Below are 6108 nucleotides of genomic sequence, written 5' to 3' on the forward strand. Positions count from 1 at the left end.
AAACGATCCACTCCGGGCCACCTGACTCGGACGCTCAGGACTCTCAGATTCCACAGACGGCTCCTCCTGGGTGAAGGGTGAAGGGATAGGCTATGCTTGTATCTGCCATCAGCCCACTGGGTAGCTGTGGGCAAATCCTCATCCCATGGACCTGGCAGCATCCTTTGTCTTCTCAGTCTCGACCAATCATCTGCCTTAGGGGAGTTGCTCCGGAGAACCCAGAAAAAGGAGCTGGTTCAGAGTCATGAAGAATCCGGCTGGTCAGCCACTTAGGAGCAGGACTGCGTCTCCAGGTAGTTGCGCCCACACCCGCAATTGCACAGGCTGTGCAGAGCGCTCTGTAGCTCCCCCATAGCCCTAGATCCTTTGTTGAAAAGCTCTACGCACATGGTCAGCCTCAGACTGCCAGGAAACACGAGTGAGTCTGATTCCTTTGGAGAAGTTTTTGAAAGTAAAAAAAGCTGTCATATTTTTTTTTTAAGATTTATTTATTTATTATGTATACAACATTCTGCCTCGATGTTTGCCCGCACGCCAGAGGAGGGCACCAGATGTCAGTACAGATGGTTATGAGCCACCATGTGGTTGCTGGGAATTGAACTCAGGACCTCTGGAGGAGCAGCCAGTGCTCTTAACCTCTAAGCCGTCTCTCCAGCCCAAGCTGTCATATTTTTATCTGGGGGGTCAGAGGTTAAGTTTCATGAATCAGTTCTTGCCTTCTACCATGGGGCCCTGGAGATTGAACTTATCCTGCCAAGCTTGCCAAGAGATGCTTTTCCTCTCTGCTCTATCCCACCAGTCCAAGAAGTGTGATGTTGAGACCCCAGATGCTGAATTTCTTGTAAACAACTTGTTTTCCCCTGATCTGAGTGCCTACAGCTGCTCTGAGCACGAGACCTTCAGGAGTTCCTGATGGCAGGAGAGTGGTTTCTGGTGGGTTTGGCTGGGGCATGGCTATCTCTATATAATCTGCCCCTGAACACAATTAAGGGGGGCATTCTTGGGGAATTCAAGGATGACCCGTGTCGCTGTCTCTCTGTCTGTGTATGTCTGTGTATTTTAACCTCCAGTCCCTTGCTCGAAGCTCACGAACTGGGTGCCAGCCCACAGAGCACAGCGCAGACATGGGGCGCGGTGTGCGGCAATTGGAGGTCTCCACCGGGATAGCGGCAGTGTGAGATTATGTAGATCATGTCCAGTGAAGAATGAAGATCCAGGGAGCCTTCCACCCTCCCAGTGGCGTGTCTGGTCCCTGAAGGTGGAAACTTTCCTCCTGCCAAGTCAGCTGTGTTCACAGGGCAGCTGGGGTACAGGACACTTGGGGTGACTTCCTCAGGCACTTAGTAATATTTAGCAGGTCCCAGACTCTACCTGAGTGCCATCAGCAGCGTCTGTCCTCCAGAAGTAGCAACCAAAATGTCCCCCCACATTGCCAAATGTCCGTAGGAGAGAAAAATAATGTCAGCCTTGGCTAAAAACCAGTCATTTAGAAGAACACTTCAAAAATCGATCTTGTTGGACCAGGGAGGTCACTGTCAGCAAAGTGCCTGCCTCGCAAGCATGGGGACCTGGGTTCTGATCCCCGGAGCCCACAATGAAGAGCAGGGCATGGTGACACATTTCTGTAACCCCAGTTCTGCCAGTGCAGAGAGAGGTGGGGTCTCCAAAGCTCTTGCCAGTCAGTGGAGCAGCGGCCCTGAGCTGAGGTTCACTGAGAGACTCAGGGAAAGACACTGGACAGCAACCTTTGGTTTACACACACACACGCACACAATAAATCAATAAATCCTGTCCCTACAAGAACGTGTATATAAAAGGGCTGCTGAGGTCATTCAGCAGGTAACAGGACTTGCTGCACAGGTCCGGAGACCTGAGTTCAATAACTGGAGAAGGAAAGAACAGCTCTGCGGGGTTTTCTGGCCCCTGCACCCATGTATAATAAATAATAAACAAAATGTTTCCGTCAAAGAGAATCATCATAGCAGCATCATTCATCATACGTCAGAACACAGAAAAATCCGAACCCTACCAAACGATAACCCCAAAAGCAGAACATGGATGCTCACAGTGAGACAGCATTCTCCACTAACAACACTCAACTAGGTGTGGGATGACAAGAGCCGTGTGGATGAAGCTGGAGCACACGGTGAAACGCCAGAAACAAAGGCACAAAACCCAGGGCTTTATTTTTATGAACCCCCAGACTAGGTGACTCTGTAGGGCTTTGGGAAGTGGGGATCACAGGCTCAGAGGGTTTTCTGAGGGGTGCTAAATGTTCTGAAATTGTCTGGGGCGGTGGTTACATAACCACACATAGGTACAGCAAACCCCACTGAACTGTACGCTTTAAACGGGTGTATAGTAACATATGCAAACAGCACTCAGTAAAATGTCATCGAGAGGAAGGAAAAAGTCATTAACTCTAACCTACTCCACGCCTTCCAAACCAGGCCCTCCATGAGGCTGGCTCTGAGGACTTCCTGCAAGGTCTTGGTGCAGCGGGATCGTGCGGCTGGACTCTGTGGCTCAGACAGGGTGATGGGTCCTCATCATCTGATCGGAAAGCCCGGCAGGGCTCCCCACTGCGGCAAGCGGCAGCAAACCGGTCTCTGCCGCGCAGAGAATCTCTGCCTCCGAAGGGAACGCAGCATTTTGCAGATTATGGCCTGGCACACGGTGCCCCCCAGTGGACTAGTGCGGAAGGTTTGCTGTTACACTGTTTTCAGGTTTTCCGCCAGCATATCGGAGGCCCCGGGGAAGTATGGGAGAGAACACATCTTAAGGGAGGTATTTACATAACTGGGGAGCTTTCCGATGGGCTTCCTTAGGGTGAGTGAGGTCTGGCACCACCCTCCTCTTTTGAATTCCAAGGCGCAGCACCCAGCTAAATCGCTGGCCTGTTCAGATACCGAAGTGGCACACCTCTGTAGCGTTCTAGAGCAGCCTCAGGAAGCTCTTTCTCCTTCGGGGTTCTTCCTTCCAGTGTGGGCTCCTGCTGTGAGCCAGACAAGCCTGGGCTCTGTCCAGCTTGCCCAGGGTTGAAGTTGGCCCTTGCTAACTGCCCAAACCCTTCCGAGAGCAAGGCACTGTTCTTAGGGTCACTGGGAGAGGAGTCTGAGCTGCCAAGCATAGGTGGGTTGTCCATGGTCAGATAGGCATAACAAGCACATGGCACACGTACAGCAGAAGCTGGGTCACACTGTCATTTGCCGTGTTCTCCAAGCCTAGACTTTGCTGATCAATTGATTTTTTTTTCAGTATTGGGGATTAAACCCAGGCCTAATCAAATGCCACATCGCTGAGTGTACATCCAGGCTGTGTGTGTGTGTGTATGTGTGTGTGTATTCATCCGTGTGGGAAGGACAAAGTTCCTCTTCAGATATCTTCCTCCGCAGAGAAGGGGGTCTTTTACTAAGTCTGGAAGTCACTGACGGCTGGCATAGCTTCACAGAAGACCCCAAGAGGTCTTCCCATCCCAGCTTCCTCACGGCACACACCAGCACACCCAGAAGTTTATATTAGTGCTGGGGTCTTCAAATGAACTCAGGTCTTCAAATGGGCACACTAAGGACCTAAATCTGAGCCACCTCCCAGCCACTCTAGCCCCCCCCCCCTTAATTTGCTTATTTTGAGACAGGGGCCCAATAGGTTGTCCAAGCTGGCCTTGAACTTTCGATCCTCTTGTCTCTGTTTCCTGAGTAGCTGGAAGGGCAGACCCGTGGCATCAGGCCCACTTGGACTGGACCAGGCTTTGGTAATGGTTCACTGTACTTCCAAGTGGTGCATTTGCCCTTTGACTTGGGTCTTCTCAAAATCAAAACAGAAATCTTTTTTTTTTTTTTGGTTTTTCGAGACAGGGTTTCTCTGTAGCTTTGGTGCTTGTCCCGGAACTAGCTCTTGTAGACCAGGCTGGCCTCGAACTCCCAGAGATCCGCCTGCCTCTGCCTCCCGAGTGCTGGGATTAAAGGCATGCGCCACCACCGCCCGGCTCAAAACAGAAATCTTGAGCCCAATCCCTAATGTTGAATGTTGGCCATTTAAGTACAATAGCTTCCAAGGAGGTGAGAGGCAGGTGATTTAGGCAGGGATCCCTCAGGTAGCCCTCATAGTTCCGCACGGGCACATTAACAACATTTAGTTCAAGCTATCGCAAGCCTCCCTACTGTGCAGTTTATGTTTTTCGTCTTCACGAATTTTCCCAGTAACCTCCAGGGTATGATGATTCTCATTCTGCAGCAGAGGACACTCAGTGGGGTTGAGTGGCATGGGCACTGGAGCCGGAGTCCACGCTCGGGTCTTCAAGGACCAAGGCAGTGTTCTTGTTCTCTCGCTGCCTCCACTCATGTCCAGCCTGTCTGACTTTAGCTCCCTGAGAGAGTTCTGAGCATGTTCTGTCCATTTACGTCCAGGCAACACTTCCCAGCAAAGCATCCTGTAGGCCTATATTGGCCTGAGTCTCACTCATCTGGGAACCCTGTGGGGTGAGAGTTGCACGTGGTCCGTGCACGGAACACGTGAGGCACATGGATGTCAGGCTGGCTACAAGTAGAACCAGTTGTGAAGGGTGTATTCAGTATTCTAGTAAAATCCGGACCCATTCCCCAAATGCCTAATGGCGGTAACAACCACAAACACTTCCTGAAGCACAGCAGTTGCGGCCGTTTTAGTGGCCTAACTCAGTGTCTGTCCAGTCGTGAGCCTCCAGGCTCAGGCCTGGCAGGTGGCCACCCACACCTCGGCACAGGCAGAAAAATAGCCGGTTTCTCTTCCAGGTTGGATTTGGGAAATGAGGGGAAGATGCTGGAGCCAGGTCATTCACTGCCCATCATTTAACACATACTTTATATTTTTGGGCCTAGCGGTTAACAATTGAGCCATCTCTCCAGCACATTTTTTTTTTGGGGGGGGTTTTCGAGACAGGGCTTCTCTGTGGTTTTGGAGCCTGTCCTGGAACTAGCTCTTGTAGATCAGGCTGGTCTCGAACTCACAGAGATCCTCCTGCCTCTGCCTCCCAAGTGCTGGGATTAAAGGCATGCGCCACCACCGCCCGGCCCTCTCCAGAACATTTAACACACAATTGGAACAACAAAAAAATAAATACTGCACTGTGGCGGTCTGAATGACAAAGGCTCCCATAGGTTCATATGCTTAGATACTTGGTCCCCAGGGTGGAACTGTTTGGGAATGATTAGGAGGCGTGGTCTTGTTGAAGGAGCTGTGTCATGGGGGGGGGGCTTTGAGGTTTCAAAAGCCATTCCTAGTGTGTCCTCTCTGCTTCCAACTTGTGGATCAGGTTGTGAGCACTCAGCTGTGTCCTCTGTCATGCCTGTGTGCCACCATCACAGACTCTAGCTCTCTGAGATGGCCAGTCCAGTTGAAGGTTTTCTTCTAGGAGTTTACAAGGCCATGGCGTTTTGTCACAGCAATGGGAAAGTATCTATGACACATGTCCAGCCTCGTGGAGCTCATCCATTGACCAGCAAGTGTGACCTGCCCTAAGACAGACTGGACGTGGAAGTCAGGGAAATGAGAGCTGACATCAAAGCGTCCCCAGGCGAAGAGCTGGGGATGGTTTTCCGTATGGAGGGAGACTTGGGGATAAAGCAGTGGGGCGGGTCTGTGACCTGAGCCTGCAAAGGGCGCGAATGGAAAGATCCAGAAGAAAGTGGCACAGAGAAGAGCAGAGAGAGGTCTATGGAGCTTGGGAGGAGTCCTGTGGGGATCAGGATGGAAATGGAAGGCAGCAGGTGACGTGACCACACTTGTCCTCTAACGCTAGCTGTGGCTGGACAGAGAGGCTACACAACCATTCAGAGGAAAATGTCAGTCCCTGGATCCCAGGCTGATGGGTAGGCAAACAGGGCGAAAGTCCAAGAAGTCTAGAACAGATGGGCCTTGACGCTTGGGACTGTCACCGGGGATGCTCCTTAATGCTCTGACTTGCTAATGCCTCCCAGAGGGATATAGGACTGATATGACCTGGATGGGTCACGCTGTCACCCCCAGGGAAATATCCAGGCCCTGTGACTTTTCAAATTCACGAGATTCTCTTGGAATTGGGGAACTTGTCCTGAAGAGGGGGTTACAGACCCCAGCTTCAGATACTGC

Source organism: Chionomys nivalis, chromosome 17 (assembly GCF_950005125.1).
Source record: "Chionomys nivalis chromosome 17, mChiNiv1.1, whole genome shotgun sequence".
NCBI lineage: Eukaryota > Metazoa > Chordata > Mammalia > Rodentia > Cricetidae > Chionomys > Chionomys nivalis.